This window comes from Rattus norvegicus, chromosome 7 (assembly GCF_021556685.1).
Source record: "Rattus norvegicus strain SHRSP/BbbUtx chromosome 7, alternate assembly SHRSP_T2T, whole genome shotgun sequence".
Taxonomy (NCBI): domain Eukaryota; kingdom Metazoa; phylum Chordata; class Mammalia; order Rodentia; family Muridae; genus Rattus; species Rattus norvegicus.
Genome location: NC_141540.1, coordinates 77,578,813 through 77,597,578, shown reverse-complemented (window position 1 = coordinate 77,597,578; position 18,766 = coordinate 77,578,813).

The window sequence follows — 18,766 nt, the reverse complement described above, 5'->3', positions numbered from 1 at the left end:
TATTGGTTAATGTTAGGACAGTGGCATAGCAAGAAGGAGAAATATGAAGCAGTTAGTCACCGAAAACTGAGTTTAGATAAGGTTACATCTGAACTTGTGTATCCTTTATTGTGAACTCTGTGAGCAAGGCACACCTGTCTGACTTTGGTAAGAGACCTGCAGTCTTAGCTAGTTAGCAAGTTGACTAATGACTAATATAGTAGTGAGTTGCCTTGGGGTGAGGAGCTGGGTCTGTTTTCTAGCTGTCAAGGTAATCAGAAACCTGGGAAGAAGAAATTATGATCTAAATTTTATATATTAATTAAAATGACAGAAGTTGGTCTACAATCCACTACCTGAACACTTTCTAGGACCCTGTGGTCTCCATCATAACTTGGGCAGAGGTGGTTTGGCCATCAGGCCCAGAGACGAGAAGCTTTTTCCTGTGGGGGAAGAGTGTGGGAGAAATGGTCCACATCATCTAGGCGATATGAGACGTCTAACTCTCTGGGTGTCCTCTGTCTGCCCACAGTGCAGGCTGAGCCCTGGCAGCAGCAAGGCAATGGAGCAGTGTGTCTCAGTGGTTATCATATCTCAATCCTGGTAGAATTCTTTTTTGCTGTGCTCATATCTTTTTTGGAGACGTTGGGGAATAAACTGTCAGGATTTGGGAGTCTCTGTTTATCATAATAAGTTTAAACATTTAACATTTCATTTAGCAGATTTCTGACAAGATCGAGAACTGGTCTATTAATCATATGTGAGTTAGACAAGCTTTGTTTAATTATTTGTTCTAGAATGTATCTAGCAAATAAAGAGAACACACTGTGACTTAATGACAATAGCAAAAACAAGGCTAAACTTACATTTAAGGCGGTGATCGTTAACTTTTTACTGTTTAGAAATCATTATTGACCAAGGCAGGATAGAACGAAAATCTTATCTTGCTAAGTGACTTTGACAAACTGTACTCCTAAAGGCATAACAATGATGGCGCTGAAGCTACAGTCAGCCATGTGACTGCCCTTATCTAAGATGGCACTGAAGCAATAACATAGCAAAACCTTATCTGCCCACAACAAAGATGTCGGGCAGTCACAAGACTTCCCCTAGTTAAGATGGCGCTAGGAGTCACGTGTTATACCTTAGGATGGAGCTGTAGAAATGTGGCTGTGTATCTTTTTTTTTTTTTTTTTTTTTCTCGGAGCTGGGGACCGAACCCAGGGCCTTGCACTTGCTAGGCAAGCGCTCTACCGCTAAGCTAAATCCCCAACCCGGCTGTGTATCTTAAAACGGAACAAGAGAAACAGCAAAGACAAACATGGAAAATCTAAGCAGTGCAATGTGAGGGGTGCTGTTTGGCAGCAGGCAGTGGCCACAGGAGCACAACTGCGGACTGCAGAGCAGATTATTGACAAGGAGGGTAGGGCAGAGAGCAGCGGCTGAAGCAGCATTCAGTCTTCTAGCCACTCTGCTTAGGATGGAGAGCGAGTGTGCTCCGGGAACTCAGGGCGGTGTGGGAGATCACGCCCGCAGCACAGAGCACCGCCAGGTGGCGGGGTTGGGGGACGGTGGCAGCACACAGTGTGCACTGTCCTTGCTGCCTGAGCTCTAGTCAGCTGGTTGGCTGCTATGGAGTCAGGTCTAGCAGTCAGGGGGAATGTGGAGAGTTCAGGACAGACAGGCAGCAGCGGCTAAGAGAACAAGGGGCGGGGCTAAAGGGCGTGGTGGCGGCCGAATCAGAGGGCAGGGAATCCGGAGTGGAGAAGAAGCAACGAGGGAGTGAGGCAGGGGAAATGGCCTGGAGATTGCTAGCGCGAGAGAGTCGTAAAAGTTTGTTATTAAAGTGCCAGTAAGTGGCCATTTAGAGTTATTGATTGGTGGGTATGGGGGCAAATTTTAACCAGGAGATGTGGTGGAAAAGACATTCCCTGGTTGAGAGTAGGAGCTAGCGACTTTCTCTTTCTAGCGTCTGAGGACAAATACAGTAGCTGGAAACAGGCAGCCAAATCAGATCACCAGGTCATCACGCAGTGAACTAGCCCAAGCTGTGGGGCTCAGAGTCTGAGGAAGAATGGCTTACCTAAGCTTAGAATTATTTTCAACAGTGTGAAAGAGAGGGAGAGGGGGAGGGAGAGAAAGAGGGAGAGAGAGAATGAATGAATGAAGGGTTAGTGAGAAAACCAGTCATAAAGACTGAATGCCTCCTCAAGGACACCACAGGGTGTCTGCGAGCTCAACAGCTCTCCTCCTTTCAGACTAGGAGATGTTTAAACTGACCAGTGGAAGGAGGGAGCTTACCAACTCACTGGTATTTGGGTAGATAGGCAAGAGATCTGATGGCTGCGAAGTCCATGTGGCAACAGGGAAGTATGAACTCGTGCAACCTGTGAGTTTCAAAATCTGAGTCACAGCACCTTTTACAAAAAAGAAAGAGCCAGGATATGTTTAGTAGAGGCACAGTATGATGAGGTTGAAGGGGGTTCCTCTGCGGCCCATGCTGAGGCATCACTGCCCCCTGAGGGGGCTGAAGATCAAAAGTGCCCTCTTCCCAAGGCCAGGGTAACCCCAAAAGTAAAAAGAAAACACACCAGCTTTTCTTTCTTTCTTTTTTTTTTTTTTTTTTTTTTTTGGTTCTTTTTTTCGGAGCTGGGGACCGAACCCAGGGCCTTGCGCTTCCTAGGTAAGCGCTCTACCACTGAGCTAAATCCCCAGCCCCGGGACTCACTCCTTTAAAGTTAGGTTTGGTCCACCTACTGACAGAAGTTATTCCACGATCTTGAGGGTGTTCAATGAGTACACAAATGTGTTGGGCTTAAACTTTGTGTTTTCCATTAAACAGGCCCACTTCTGGAGCTCCACCAACTTTAGCCGGGAGGGTGGGTCCTAGTCAAGAGACATTGCCAGGGGTCACTAGAGCTTCACTGAAAAAGGGTCCCTGTGCTACAGTGTTGCAATGTGGATCAACTGAGCATGTGTTTCCAGTTGAAGAAGACCCTGGCCAACAGAATTCAGCCTCCAGACTCTCTCTTGTCTCCCATTGATGGGCCTTTTCCCATGCCCAAGGGACACCACAAAGACACAGCACTGTTACTGTTTACATGAAGCATCAGGAAGTTCCATGATTGGGCCTTCTAGTCACAAGAGAAAGGGAGGATGAGAGGCCAAATCTTTTAAGTTCAGACTCCATTTTAGAGAACCTGACTTAAGTTTGGACTCAGGTAAACTAACAAATAGGTACCTAGCATTAGTTTCCAAGTTGCCCCCTCCCTCCAACAAACCTGAGCTTGGCTCCAGACTCCAGGGTAATCCCCAACGAGACCAGTTGTCTCCAGTTTATTCCCCCCAAACAAACCTGTACCCCCAGGTTACAAGCTCACCCCCTGCCTAACAACCACCAAAGCAGAGAACAGAAATTAAGTTTACGATACGACAACCAATTATGTTTTTTTTTTAGTTTTTTTTATTTATTTAATACTTAATAATAATTCTTTGGTTTCTGGGCAAACATCCCCCTCCCCCCTCCCCTTCCTTATGGGTGTTCCCCTCCCAACCCTCCCCCCATTGCCGCCCTCCCCCCAACAGTCTAGTTCACTGGGGGTTCAGTCTTAGCAGGACCCAGGGCTTCCCCTTCCACTGGTGCTCTTACTAGGATATTCATTGCTACCTATGAGGTCAGAGTCCAGGGTCAGTCCATGTATAGTCTTTAGGTAGTGGCTTAGTCCCTGGAAGCTCTGGTTGCTTGGCATTGTTGTACATATGGGGTCTCGAGCCCCTTCAAGCTCTTCCAGTTCTTTCTCTGCTTCCTTCAACGGGGATCCTGTTCTCAGTTCAGTGGTTTGCTGCTGGCATTCGCCTCTGTATTTGCTGTATTCTGGCTGTGTCTCTCAGGAGCGATCTACATCCGGCTCCTGTCAGTCTGCACTTCTTTGCTTCATCCATCTTGTCTAATTGGGTGGCTGTATATGTATGGGCCACATGTGGGGCAGGCTCTGAATGGGAGTTCCTTCAGTCTCTGTTTTAATCTTTGTCTCTCTCTTCCCTGCCAAGGGTATTCTTGTTCCCCTTTTAAAGAAGGAGTGAAGCATTCACATTTTGATCATCCGTCTTGAGTTTCATTTGTTCTAGGCATCTAGGGTAATTCAAGCATTTGGGCTAATAGCCACTTATCAGTGATTGCATACCATGTATGTCTTTCTGTGTTTGGGTTAGCTCACTCAGGATGATATTTTCCAGTTCCAACCATTTGCCTACGAATTTCATAAAGCCGTTGTTTTTGATAGCGGAGTAATATTCCATTGTGTAGATGTACCACATTTTCTGTATCCATTCCTCTGTTGAAGGGCATCTGGGTTCTTTCCAGCTTCTGGCTATTATAAATAAGGCTGCGATGAACATAGTGGAGCACGTGTCTTTTTTATATGTTGGGGCATCTTTTGGGTATATGCCCAAGAGAGGTATAGCTGGATCCTCAGGCAGTTCAATGTCCAATTTTCTGAGGAACCTCCAGACTGATTTCCAGAATGGTTGTACCAGTCTGCAATCCCACCAACAATGGAGGAGTGTTCCTCTTTCTCCGCATCCTCGCCAGCATCTGCTGTCACCTGAGTTTTTGATCTTAGCCATTCTCACTGGTGTGAGGTGAAATCTCAGGGACAACCAATTATGTTAAAGGCCACAGTAGCTTTCCAATGAGATGTTTGCACACATACTCCCTGCCTGCTGCTTAAAGCCTTGCCCTAGACATTTAGGCTCCCCCACCACCAAAACCATCCTGTGTGACAGTGGTGTGTTGGGAGGGGGGCACGATAGCTAGAATAGAATAAAGACCCTGCTGTGAGTTGCATCAGATTGGCTCCTAGGTGTGTTTTGGGGATCACTAACATTTCCCTGGCACATCAATATAGAGTTTATTTAGGGCATAGAGAGGGGAGTTGAGAGAGTAGAGGCAGAGAAAAGCAGGGGAAGGGGGAGAGGAGAAAGAGAAGCCTGCCAGGTACACATGAAGGAGGGAGGGATGGGGAGAGAGGGAAGAGGGCCAGAGAGTGAGGAAGGGACAAGCAGCTCCTTTTATTCTGAGTCAGGCACATCTGGCTGTTGCCAGGTAACTGTTGGGCGGAGCCTAGAAGGAATGCCCAGAGTGGCTTCTGCTCTTCAGCAACCCGTAGTGACATTCTCTCTACATTTAGACAACTTAAGTGCAGTTTGTCTTAAAGATTGGTGACCCAACCAGGGTAGCAGGAGGCCAGCATACATATCAGCCCCATGTGACATAGCCTAGACCATCATCAAGTACCAGCACTCCTCCTGTGGTATGCGTGTTGGCTTTCTCCAGCTGTGGCCCCACGTTGGGTTCCAGAAGGTTCCTTGTCCTGAGTTTCCTCCCTCAGGATGTCCAGGCACCAGGCTGAAAGGATGACGCAGAGTCTGGAACAGGTGGGGTCTGTAGATTCCAGTCCAGCTGCACTCACGTGTGCGTGTTCAAGTGTGCATGGTTCTCCAATAAAGGCCTTCTCTGGGGTTTGATACTCAGTGAAGCCGCTCTCTTAGATGATTTCAGTACAATAGCTGGTGCTAATTTACTGTATTAGGATGGACAAGGGCTTTGTATGAACTTTGGAGAGTGGAAAGGAGTTTTCTGTAGAGGCAGGTATTATTTCCCTAATTGGTTCTTGATTGTGTCAATAAAAAAGGCAGAAACCAATCACTGGTCAAAAGGAGAAAAGGTGGGACTTCCAGCTCCTGGGAGGCAGAGAAGGGACAGAGGGAAAGAGATTTTCAGACCAGGCTTTGCGTTAAGTAGGAAGCTTCAGTCACGTAAGTTCTTGGGGCACCTAGAGTTTCTAGCCTCCACTGTGGACTGGAGCCAAGGAGATCGGAGTGAGCTAACCATTAGCTGATAGGATTAGGGCAGGAAATTCTTCACCCAGCCATTGAGTTATCTGGCTAGTTTAAAAATAGTAAAACTAGTTTTTTCCATCCGAGGAGAAAGAGGACAGCCGGGGTGGTTGTTGGCAGCTTGGTGAGGCTAGCTGGGAGGGCCTGGGGGATCGAGCAATCACAGCTCCCAGGGACCTTCTGTGGAGCTGAGACTGGTGGCAGCCTATCACAGAGGTAAATCAGGAGAGGTCGGAGTGTGGGCCCAGGCACCAGGCAAGGTGGTAGTGTGTTTATAAAATTACACGCAACAGTTTTCAGGGTAAATGTTAGTGACTGGCTGGAGCTTAATGTACTGGGAATGCCTCATGTGTATGGAAAGGCATTCCGGGAATCTCAGGTACTTATCTCAGGGCAGGTTCTTAGGGGGTTCAGGGAGAGGAAGTTGAACTTGTAGGTTTGCCAAGGACTCCATAACCTTCCTCAGGTAGAGGGTGTGGGGGTCAGCTCCCCAGACAAGGTCAGAGAGTGGAAGCCCTGCTGGAAAAAGAGAGTCTTCCATTTTGTGCTGTATTCAGGAGAGCTGTGTGGACATGATGACTTTAACCTTAAGGAGCAGGGTTTCCCAACATCCTTCTGCTTCAGCTAGTCAAACAAGCAAAAACCCACAACAGTGGCTTTTAATGGGTATGTGCACAAGTGAATGGTGCTTTTCTCCATCGCTAGAATATTATTCACACCTAAAAAGAAACAAACCGTCAAGCTTCAAAAGACACAGGGAAACTTAACTGAATGCTACAGGAATGAAACCTAAAGACCAGGGTCAAGACACTCATGAGTCCAACACAGAACAGTCTGGGAACGATGAAGTTTATGTAGACCGTACGTAGGTCAGTGGTCTCCAGAGGTTGGCGGATGAAGATGTAGGATACAGGTTTCTCAATACTGTGAGGGTGACATACGTCACTTTGCTCAAAGTCTGAAGAATAGCTCCCCAAAGTGACTCACAAATGTGAACTTTGACAATGGAACCACAGAATCGTGCTCAGTCACGATCTATTAGGTGAACTAATGAACAAGGCCAGCTAACAGCAGACCCTATGCATTCATCCAGCAGAAGGGGTGAATCAGGACGAAACACAGCATGGCCTTGGGTGGAGATTGGTCCCAGGAATGAGTGTGTTGTGAGGTCCTGATGATAGAGACAGAAGAGGGGGATCGATGCACAGCTAGAACACACTACAGTGGCACACCCTTGGCAACAACTTCAAAACACTTTTGTACCCAATGGCAAACACTGTTCTCCCTCTCTCCAGCTCCCCTCCAGCTTCCCATAATCCAACATCAACACCTATAAGGTGACATCAGACCAGAGGGAAGGCTCTGAGACTGCTCTTTCCACAATGCAACTAGTCTGTGGGCTGTTCTGATTATCTAGGGTCCATACCAGGCTGCTGGCTAAGTATCTTGAACTGCACTGCTAAGTCTACCAGGGAGAGTTTTAAGAAAACCACCTCCCTGGAGTAAGGAGAGGAGGAGGTAATCATGGCTATTTGCTTGCTTCTTTTTTTCCTGTTTTAACATATGGTGTGGCACCGTGACAGCTATCTTGTGTTGGTGGGGTCCATTGTGTGAATATGTTCTGGGTCCTTGATGGACCAACGCTGCACCAAGGCTTTTCTCTAGATGCTTTGGGACATAAAACAAGATAGTTAAATACCTTTAATGGAAGTCTTACATTTTTGTTGTTACTTTTGGATTAACCCAAGCTGGGAGGCAGGTGTTTGAAAAGGAAAGGAAGGCTTAGGAAAGCAGAAGACTGTACCCAAGGTCAGGAAAGTGAATTGGGCTCAAAGGTAAACTTTCCCATCAGCCTTCTCTGTGGTTCATCCTGACTCCTCATTACTGCCCACTGAGCCTGTATCCATCATCCTCTGTCATTACCAAAAACACCTAAAAGAAACTACACACAAAGTAAAAAGATGTGTTTGGCTCACAGCCATGCAGGTTTAAGACCAAGACTGAGTACTCATATTGGTCCGGGCTTCTGGTCACATCTCAAGACCGGAGTTGAGGACAAGAGACTCTCTTCCCACAATTCTCTTTGAGGACCCTTCCCCAACACCCCACCCTGACCTAGATGTCCTACAAAAGCCACATTTTGAAGATGCCACATTGTTGGCCTGTGTACTGGATGGAGGCTGTCTGTGGAGACCTTTGGCCTGGCCCAATGGAAGGGTTCAAGTGAAGGGGAAAGGGTTTGAGCAGGGACAGGAAGGGCCTCTGCCTCTGCTGCTGCTGCTGCTGCTGCTGCTGCTGCTGCTGCTGCTGCTGCTGCCGCCCCTCCCCCTCCCCTGAGTCATTGCACTGACTGCACCAAGCCGAGCTGGCCTACAAGCAAAGTGCAGGGGAGCTTTGGACCCACACAGGAGCACCTCTACCACACTATGTGCACAGTACCTCCCCTGCAGACAGCCACTTAGAAGGGAGGAGGAAAATCCATGGAAACACTGGGTTTGTTGATCATGTTTATGTTTGGAACTCCTTAATAGAAAAGGCCTCATGACTTTTTTAAATTTAACTACTGAGCAACCTGCATTCCCCTGGGGAAGGGAGGTTCTTATTCAGGCTGTACCCCACCAGTCTCTGAGTCCGTCAGACTGGAGTCAGGCTTCAGACTACACTTCTTGGACATTCTCCGCTTAGAGGCTACCCCTGCTAAGGGACTACACTGACTTCCATTGCTGCCTGACCTGTGACTGTCTCAGGGGCCTCTAGAGCATGGCATTGTTCCAATACTGCTAAGCTGTCACTGCCAGCTAGACTGGGATCAGCGCTGGGGCCATCAATGCCCCTTCTGAGCCTGGGGCCCCAGTCAGGTCAGCAAAAGCTGGAGCTGGAAGACAGACACCCCAGAGCAGAGGCCTCTGACTGCTGACTCTAGTTCCCCACACAATGCCTTTGCTATGCCTCAGAGTTGCTGACAATACCACTCTGTGTCAGTAGATAAAGGGAATCTTCAAAATTGTCATACCCATGGATTCCCAGCTCTGCAGATTAGCACAAGCACTCTCTGCCTTACCTGCCAATCACCCAGTGTCACCACTGCTAGACATGCTGGGAATAAGGGCCCCTTGTGCGCTGAGGATGGCAGGAGGTCTAAAGGCAGTGTCCTGTGCCTGCTAATGGCAAAGAGCCCGTGGGCCCTGCAGGTGGGGTTCCAATGTAGGGCATCCAGATTTCCCTCAAAGGTGGAAGTCCTCTTAGCTTTCATGAACCTATTCCCCACATAGTATTTGAAACCAGGCTGTGCTCTGGCTAGAGAGGCTGGGTGATACTTGAGAGACGTGAGGACAGCCACACCTGACAGAAGCCCCACTCCCAGCCTCCCAGACCTCAGCCTCAGGTAGCTGTCCTTTCTCCCTCTTTGTGCCCCACGCCCCCCCCCCCCCCAAATTAGATACTCTGGTTATAGAGGTGTCTGCATTTGAGGGGAGTTACATGAATGGCTTGTACTTGAACCTGGGCTGTCTAGTCAATGTTGTGAATGAAAACTCCTCAAAGCAAGCGGTGTTTAGCTGTGAATAAAATCTGGAAGGAGTCTGTGGCCGCAGACACTGTGGAGCGATTGGAATCTCAGTGCTGTGGAAATTGGAATTTTGTAGGTTTGTTACTTTACCTGGGGCTAATTTTAGCTTCTGGAACTGCCATCCCTTGCCCTACCCTGTATCTAAACCCACGCCTTGTTATGATAAATAAAAACCTGTTAGAAGCTATTAGCTTAGCAGAACACTAGTTTCCACCAACCCAAGAACTAAGAATGTCATTAGATAACATTTTGGGCCTGCAGAAAAGCTTCCCCAACTCAGTGTAACCAACTCTTTGGTGTACTCAACTCTCTGGTGTACCAACCAGTGTATTTTAAACTTGCCTTGACTTCCTTTGTTCTGTAAAATTATAACAACCCCCCCAAAAAAGCTTCTAAAATCAGAACATGAAATTTGGGGTAACCCAAATCTGTGTTCCCAGGCCATGGTCACTCAATATGGCTCCAGAGTAAACTATTTCTTATTCTGTTTAAGATGAGAGCTGTGATTTTTAAGTTGACAGTATCTTATCCACAACCTTGAAGTCAAGTATAAACCTGATTTATAGGTCAGCAGACACTGAGGTGTTACCTAAAACATGCTCTCAGATAACACTGAGCACACAGGAGGAGAGTTCCTCCTCTAAGGTTCCCCTGACCAAGGTTCTTCCCACCAGAAATCAATAATCTAGGTGGGCACTGTCTCTTTGCCTGGTCCTCCTTCCTCTGCCTCCCAAGTGCTGGATTACAGGAAGAGACTTCCGTGCCTGATTCCTTTGATTTGCCATGTACTTCAGACTGGCCCGAAACTTACCCAGGATCCCAGGCTGCACTGGTTTCTCAGTTCTGCCTCAGCCTCCCAGACACCGGAACGATAAGCAGACACTGTCATGCCTGCTAACCAAGACCATGCCAGTTTGTAAACCACCACCGTCTGACTGAACTGTAACTGTGACAGTTCCTGTAACTTGCAGTAACTTGGTTTCCTGGAAGTAACTCATTTCTCTAGCTTTAATAGCTGGCAGGAAAGGTGACTATGGACCACCTAATACTTTCTGACTAGTGGTTCCTAGCAATGGCTAACCTCCAGCCAAAAGCTTTCTACCCCCTCCCACACCCCCATGTCACCTCTCTGCCCTGTACCCGAGCCAGCTTGTAAGTGGGTGGTACACTTTGGTTCTTACAGATCTCCTCTGCAGGATTTTCCCTACAGTTAAGGCCCACACTGTCTTGTCATCCCCTGTCGGTTTTTCCTTACTGCTGGCCTTTCGATATCCACAGAGCTAACTTCTAATAAATGGGCTCAAAAAATTCAGAAAATGTCATGTATATAATGAACTCTAATCTCGAATTATGGATATACAATTAGTTTTTCTCTGATTTTGAAACGATAAATGGTAACTTATTACAGCTTGGGACAAATCTGTCTGACCCTGTGTAGATGCCATCAAGTTTTCTGGCTGAGATGAACACTCATAGCTTTGCTGACTATCTTAGTCAGGGTTCTCATTACTGCCACAAAACACCATGACCAAAAAGCAAGTTGGGGAGGAAAGGATTTATTCAACTTACACTTCCACACTGTGGTCCATCACTGAAGGAAGTCAGGACAGAAACTCAAACAGGGCCGGAACCTGGAGGCAGGAGCTGATGCAGAGGCCAAGGAGGGTGCTGCTTACTGGCTTGCTTCTCATCACTTGTTCAGCTTGCTCTCTTATAGAACCCAGGACCACCAGCCCAGGGATGGCACCACCCACAATGGGCTGGACCCTCCTTGAATGATCACTAATGAGAAAATGCCTTACAGCTGGGTCTCATGAAGGCATCTCATTAACTGAGGCTCCTTCTCTGATACTTGTGTCAAGTTGACACACAGAACCCGTCAGTACAACTGACCCCTTATCAACTTGTCACGTTGTTGCAGGATATTTGACCACACTGTGAACCTCAAGATTGTATTGTTTACTGCACAAACCTATTTCTACTTGTGGTGTGGATCAGTCTTAGCACGCACCTTTAATCTCTCTGGCTGGAATATGATACACCCTTAGTACACATCTTCAATGCCAAACAACGAAGGTAAAGTTAGTTTGTAGAAGGAAGCACCCATGTTTGTAAGTGATGTCTAACTGAGGGGCAAAGTGATAAATCAGAGAGAAAAAAAATGATAGAATAAGATACGCCCAGCTCTCTTGAGAAGAGAAATAACAGTGTAGAGGGGAAGGGGGATGGGGAGAGAGAGAGAGAGAGAGAGAGAGAGAGAGAGGTTTTATCAGGAGACTTTTACAGAAACGGGTTGGAGGAAGAACAAACTAGACGCGGGTGAAAAGAGAATGATCCAGGGAGAGAAGGAGCCAGAAGATTAGAAAAATAAATTGTCAAATCCGTCTGAGGACAAGCAGAACAATCAGAAGCTGACAGAAGCCAGATTGAATCAGTCAGCTAGGAGAGGAGTTTAAGCCAGAACAGCTGAGTTGAATCAGAGATCCAGAGTCCAGAAAGAACTAGAAAGGGTGAGCTCATTCAGCAGTGAGTCTCCAAGGCCGAAACATTCTAGGCCTAGATTAGATCGGACGGAGACTAGAAGCTTCCAGGACTAGGCCTAGGTTAGCAGACTGAGGCAATAACTCTCGGAAATGACAACTGTATCAGGCAAATAAGTTACTTTTACAACACACAAACACTTCTCTGTTGAACTACAACTCTTCCTTTCCCACTCATCTTCAAGATCTCACATTTAAAACATAAACAACTTTACAAGTCCCAGTCTTTACAAATTCAAACATTTAAAATTTCAGTCCCTTCCTTTAAAATAGCCAATCTCTTTTAAAAATTCAAAGTCTTCTTTTTAAAAGTCAAAGTCTCTCAACTGTGGGCTCTAGTAAAATACTTTCTTACTTCAAAAAGGAAAAATCAGGGCACAGTCACAATCAAAGCAAAGCAAAACCAATTTCCAACTTCCAGTGTCTGGGATCTGCTCAATCTTCTGGGCTCCTCCAAAGGGCCTGGGGGGGTCCTCTCTAGCTGCCCTCTGTAGCTCACACCCTGTCTTCTAGACTTCAGCTGACTCTACTCCACTGCTGCTGCTGTCATCCCATGGTACCAGCATCTCCAAAATGCTGGGTTCCCTTGCTGCAACTGGGCTGAACTTTCCCCAATAGTCTCTCATAGGCTCGCTTTATGGTGCCAAGACTTAACAACGTCTCTGCACGACCCCATCATTCTTTGGCCTTCAACTGCCACTAAGGCTGCACCTTCACCAGTGGCCTCTCCTGCCTCTCACAGTGCCAAGCCTTAGCTGCTCTCCATGGCCCTTTCATAAGCCTTCAAAACCAGAACTACATGGGTGGCTCTCACACATTACCAAGTACAGCTTCCAACATTAGGTACAACTGTGGCTGCGTCTCTGTGCTCTCAGGAAACACTTCCCAGAAGATTTCACCTCAGTGATGCTTCTCTCTCTCTCTCTCTCTCTCTCTCTCTCTCTCTCTCTTTAAAGATTTATTTATTTATTGTATGTATGTGAGTGCACTGTCACTGCCTTCAGACACAGCAGAAGAGGGCATCAGATCCCATTACAGATGGTTGTGAGCCACCATGTGGTTGCTGGGATTTGAACTCAGGACCTCTGGAAGAGCAGTCAGTGCTCTTAACTGCTGAGCCATCTCTCCAGCCCTGCTTGTCTCTTTTTAATCACTGCTAATTTCTTACCTCTCGTCAATCAATATCCAATATCCCAACAAAGCAAAGGTTTTACTCTAGCTGTTCTGGTATCTTTGAATCACAGCTGCTTCTTCAGGCCCAGCTAACCAGAACCACAGAATCTTAAATCAAAATAGCAAACAGTCCTGAGAGTCTTTGAACTTCTCCCTGAAGCTTCAGAAGTCAGGCCTCCATTTTCTGCACTGTTCTCAACATAGTTATCTTCCAAGCTCCCACAGAACATCCCACGGAGCTCTCAACACTCAGTGGCTTTTCTAGCCCAGAGTTCCAAAGTCTTTCCACAGTCCTTCCCAAAACATGGTCAGGTCAGTCACAGCAATGCCACACAATCCTGATACCAACTTGTCCTAGTTTTCAGAAGTTATGAACAGTGGTGAGATAAAAGCTGTACCCAACTTGGAAAACGTAACAGAGCTTCGCCTGAGGCCAGAACATTTCTTTCTCTGTGTTAACGATCCCTAGACATAGGCCTGGAAGCTTCTAGCTTCTGTCAATCTAATCTAGGTCTAAAATGTTTCAGCCTCTGAAACTTACTGCTGAATAAGCTCACCCTTTCTAGCTCTTTCTGAAAGCTGTCTGGTTCGACTTATCTGTTCTGACCCAAACTCCTCTCCAAGCTGACTCATTCAAACTGGCTTCTTTTTGGCATCTGACTGAATTGTTCTGCTTGGCCTGAAATTAACTCTAGCAATCTGTTTTAATCTTTTAGCTCATTTTCATTCTCTGGCTCATTCTGTCTGCATCTGCAACCTGTCTCTGTAAAACTGTCTCCTCTCTCTCTGAGCGGCCATGCAGCTGCATTAAAATTCCTCTACGCACACCTGTCCACCTGGAGAGGGTGGAGCTACCGGCCTGGACAGACCTCAGACATACCCGGGGTTCCCTTGTCTCCTCTTTCCCCCTCACCCAGCACTTCCATTCTTCTAGGCTTTCCTGGTGCCAGTCTGACACCAGATTACCATGATCACCTGACTTCACCAGTTACACCAATTTCAGGATTAAACTAATCCTGGGTGGAGGGAGGGAATGCAGTGAACTTCAGGGACTTTGTATTCTCAGTGAAAAAAGGTTTGGCTTGGTTTGTCAGAACAGGGTTTCTCTGTGTAGCCTTGGCTGTCGTGGAATTCACGGTGTAGACCAGGCTGGCCTTGAACTCAGAGATCCACCTGCCTCTGCCTCCTGAGTGCTAAGACTAAAGGTGCGTAGCACCATGCCCAGCTTAAAAGTTGTGTAAAGTTATACAAATGCAAAGATTTAAGGAGAAGGTAGGTGTCTGACGAGGTTTGGTACTTTGTTGTGTATTGCAATGCTAAGTGTAGGCCTCCAAGACTTGGTTGCCCCAGGGATGAGAGAGTCCCCACATAGACCCAAGTTATTTCTGATTGGTAGATAAAGATGCTTACAGCCTATAACTGGGAAGAACTGAGATAGGCGGGGCTTGGTGTTCCTGTCCTTGGAGTCAGAGAAGACCATGAGGAGAAAGAGAGAAGGTGGAGAGAGGAGAAAGACACTATGGGTTAGGAGTCAAGAAAGCATGGCCAATCAGAGTTAAGAACAGCCCAGATGAAGCATAGAGGGTAGTTTCTGCCCAGCTTAGTGCTGATTAAGGCTTATAAATAGCAAAAGTGTATATGTGGTTTTTTTTTTCTTTTTTAAATCTGGGAACTGAATGATCAATGGTGGGGTAGAAGCCCTGGATTGAGATGAAATATTTTCTATAACAGGTGTCCAGCATCATTGGCCTTCCATATTGTTGGGCTATTGGATCCCCTCAGATTTCAAAATGCAGGAACTCTCTAATTCCTCTTTATCAGGCGATGCAGGGTTTGCAAACGGCCTTGCTATCATTTGAACTTGCTGCGTTCCGGATGTGTGAGTGCTGATTGACCGCTTTGGGGAAGTGGTCAGATTATGAAGGCTGTGGCTTCACAAATGGAGTCATAAAGGGACATTATTGGGAAGTGATGGAGACTTGACAATTGTCAGGCTATGAGGCTTCTTTAGTCTTTTTTTTTTTTTTTTTTTTTTTTTGTTCTTTTTTTCGGAGCTGGGGACCGAACCTGGGACCTTGCGCTTCCTAGGTAAGCGCTCTACCACTGAGCTAAATCCCCAGCCCCGAGGCTTCTTTAGTCTTATTCCTGGTCTCTTGCTGTCACATTCTCCTTCCTGTCTGCCAGGAGGTGAACTGCTTTGCCTTAACTCTCCCATCATCATGAAATTCCACTCACTCTCAAAGCAACAGAACCAGCTGGTCATGGTCAGAGACTTCTGAGGTCATGAACCAGAGTAACCTTTGCCCCCTTTAGGTTGCTATTTCAAGGATTTGGTTCCAGGAATGAAAAGTCAACTAAAGCAAACTTATAACATTGCAGATATGTCCTCCCCGAAGCCAAGAGCAGCTCAGCATGAAACCAAGATCATGAGACTGCGTGTGTGTGTGTCTGTGTGTGTGTGTGGGTATGTATGCATATACGATGTGTATATACAGGTGTGTGGTGTGTGTGTGCAGGTATGTGTATGTATATGTATGCATGTGTGTATGCATGTGTATGTATGTGTGCACACCAGTGTATGTGTGCACGTGCATGTGTGTGCATGTGTCTGATACTTGTTTTAATGTCGTGTGTCCATGAACTTTGTAAACAAGACTGTGTTGCAGAGTCAGAAGGCTGGATATTTGTACAATGTATGTCTACTGTACACCATTTCTGGATCGTTTGTAACCCCCAATACATTGTTCACACTGTGTAAGAGCTTGTTATTCAGTACTGTTTCAGGCAGTGGTCCCCAAACTTCCTAAGGCTGTGACCCTTTAATACAGTTCCTTATGTTGTGGTGACCCTCAACTGTAGTTATTTTGCCACAACCTCATAGTTGTAACTTGCTATAGATATTCAGATTTACAGTACAAATCATAATGTGTATATCTGATGACAGGTGGGATATCTGATAGGAGACCCTAGCTGAGAACCGCTGGTCTAGGGGGCAGTGGTGAGTAAAAGCAAACTTATACATATTCCATACAGACGCCACCATGATGGTCAAATTTGAAGCACTTACTGTACAGTATCAACTTCCTGACCCCAAACACAGCCTACAGGAGGCTTGACTTAACCACGGTGGGGACAACGGTACTTACTGTGCATGGCAGCGTCCTGCTTCGCTCACCCGAATGCCAACTCTGGGAAGGAAATCTCACTGAGGGTGAATAGGCAAGCAAGAGACCCAAGGGCCTGCATGGGGCCTGCCTGTGGCATCGTGACGGGGCCCCACTGGTGCCTGCTCTGTCCCGGGAGCCCTACTTAGCACACTGTAACCAACTTACTTCATCCTCGGGCCTAATCTACGAAGTAAGTTTTACTCTTGTTGCCATTTCACAGAAGCTGGATCTAAGATGTAGAAAGATGGAATCTCTGGCCCAGGGTCACACAGCGAGTTGACACCGAGGCTAGCATTGAGTCCAGACCATTCTAATGAGAGTTCAGATTCTTAACCCTCCCAGTGCAGTGGGAAGGATTTAGGGAGATGTGAACCTTTTCTTTTAAAGATTCAGAAACTTATAGGCAATTACTTCATCAGCCTTTCTGACCCTTTCTGTCAAACCCCTTGTTTCCACCAGACACTATGTGTGTACCTACTGTGTGCAAACTGCCAGCCATAATTTTATGTGGGCCTCACAGACAAAAAATAGTTGGTGCCCTTGGGAAAATGCCATAGGAAGCTGACTGGTGGGGCTCCCTGGTCAGGGATAATAGCATGGCTTTGCTGGTCCTTGAGTCCCTAGAGGTGGCCAGATGTGATTAGAACAGGCCTTAGAAGAGGGCTTCAGGCAGGTGTGGCTGCTAGGAGAAAGTTTCTTCCAGTGTTAGCTCCCTGCTGGTTCCAAACCCAAGAAGCGGTTGACTTGGCCTCAGCAATCAGCATCCCGCTGGTCACATGCTCCAGGCAGCTGCTCTTTGTTTTTATCCTTCACCAGGCCTCTCCGGCCTCTTGGGCCTCCCCGGCCTCTCCGGCCTCTCCAGCTTCTCCAGGAACAAATCTTGGAGTCTTGGGGTTCTGCTTGATCACCCAGGGACAGACCCTTCTCTTACTTCCAGTCCAGGGCTAGGGACATCGTATCCTTAGGGGCCTTCTGCCCATTTCCAGAGTGGTGATTAACCGTCCCTGGTAAGCCAGCATTACGTAAGGGGATTATGAAACTGTAACAGGAGGGTCTGCGAGATCTGTATGTATAAATAGACACAAACCTCTTTACTGCGCCACTGTGAGGTCCAGAGCCATCTAGCGGCAGAAAGCTGTATATGCAGCTCTTGCAAATCGGTTCAGAAAATAATTCTTTTATGTTCTAAATATGACACTTTGTACATAACTAGACACGGAGCCTCTCGGTTAAACTATGCTGAGAAAAAAGGGAGGCGAGTCTCTGTTTTTAACTTTAGAGGTAATATCCTTAATAAAAGAAGTCCCGCCCGTTGTACATGGGGTGTTAACTAAGAAATTCCAGTGTGGCGACTGTTTATGCGAGCCTGCCTTTCACGTTCGCGTACCCAGACGCACCGCTGCTTAGATGTTTTTAGATCTGTCCCTATATCATATTAAGTGCAGCTGATAAACATGTCCATGGGACCCGAGAATATTCTTTAAACCTGAGCATGGTTGTCTCGTCCACCCCCTCCCTCACAGTGCTGTTTCCTGTTCTGTTTATCCTTCCGCCTCAGTCAGAAGACTGGGTGGGGCTGTTACTGAAGACAGAAAAAGGACCGCAGCAAGGCATCTTTTCAATGGCTTTTGAGTTTCAGTAGAGTTGAACTTTTAGGAACCATGACGAATTTAAGACATAAACTAAATGTGTAACGTGTGTGTGTGTGTGTGTGTGTGTGTGTGTGTGTGCGTGCGCGCGCGCGCGCGTGTAATAAACTTTGGGGAAGTGTATAACATAGAGTCAGAGAAGTACAGGCAACATGAACTGCTCAACTTCAGTACACTCTGATACTGTTTTCTGAAGATGCCAGGTAAGGTTACAGTCCCAGCAGCAATGTGTATGTGTATGCATTTGTGTACACATTATATACATGTGTGTTCATGTATGTGTGTGTACATGTACATGTGTATGAATGTACTGTGTGTACATATGTAGGTATATGTGTACACATGTGTGTATGTGTGCATATGTGTGCCTATGTGTGTACATGTATGTGCACTTATGATGTAGTTCCTCATCCACACCCAAAGGAACCCCCTGACCAGTCGGAACCCCATCACTGTGCCTTGAAACCAAAAACACTTTCTATTGTCATAGAATGGGGGAGGGGGTGCATTTGAGAGAATAAATCCCAAACATACCTCCATTTTACCTGAGCGGGGGAGTAGATATGCAAATAAGAATTAAATTGGATGAAAATATGCTAAACATGTTATTTTATTTTTAGGGCTCACATTTGTGGGTGAACATACCTGCTACTTAGTCACTGGGAAAAACAGAGTCTTAAATCTGACTCAAAGCTGGGAAGAATGGAGCACATCTTTAATCCCGGCACTCAGGAGGCAGAGGAGATGGATCTCTGAATTCCAAACCAGCCTGGTCTACAGAGCGGGTCTGAA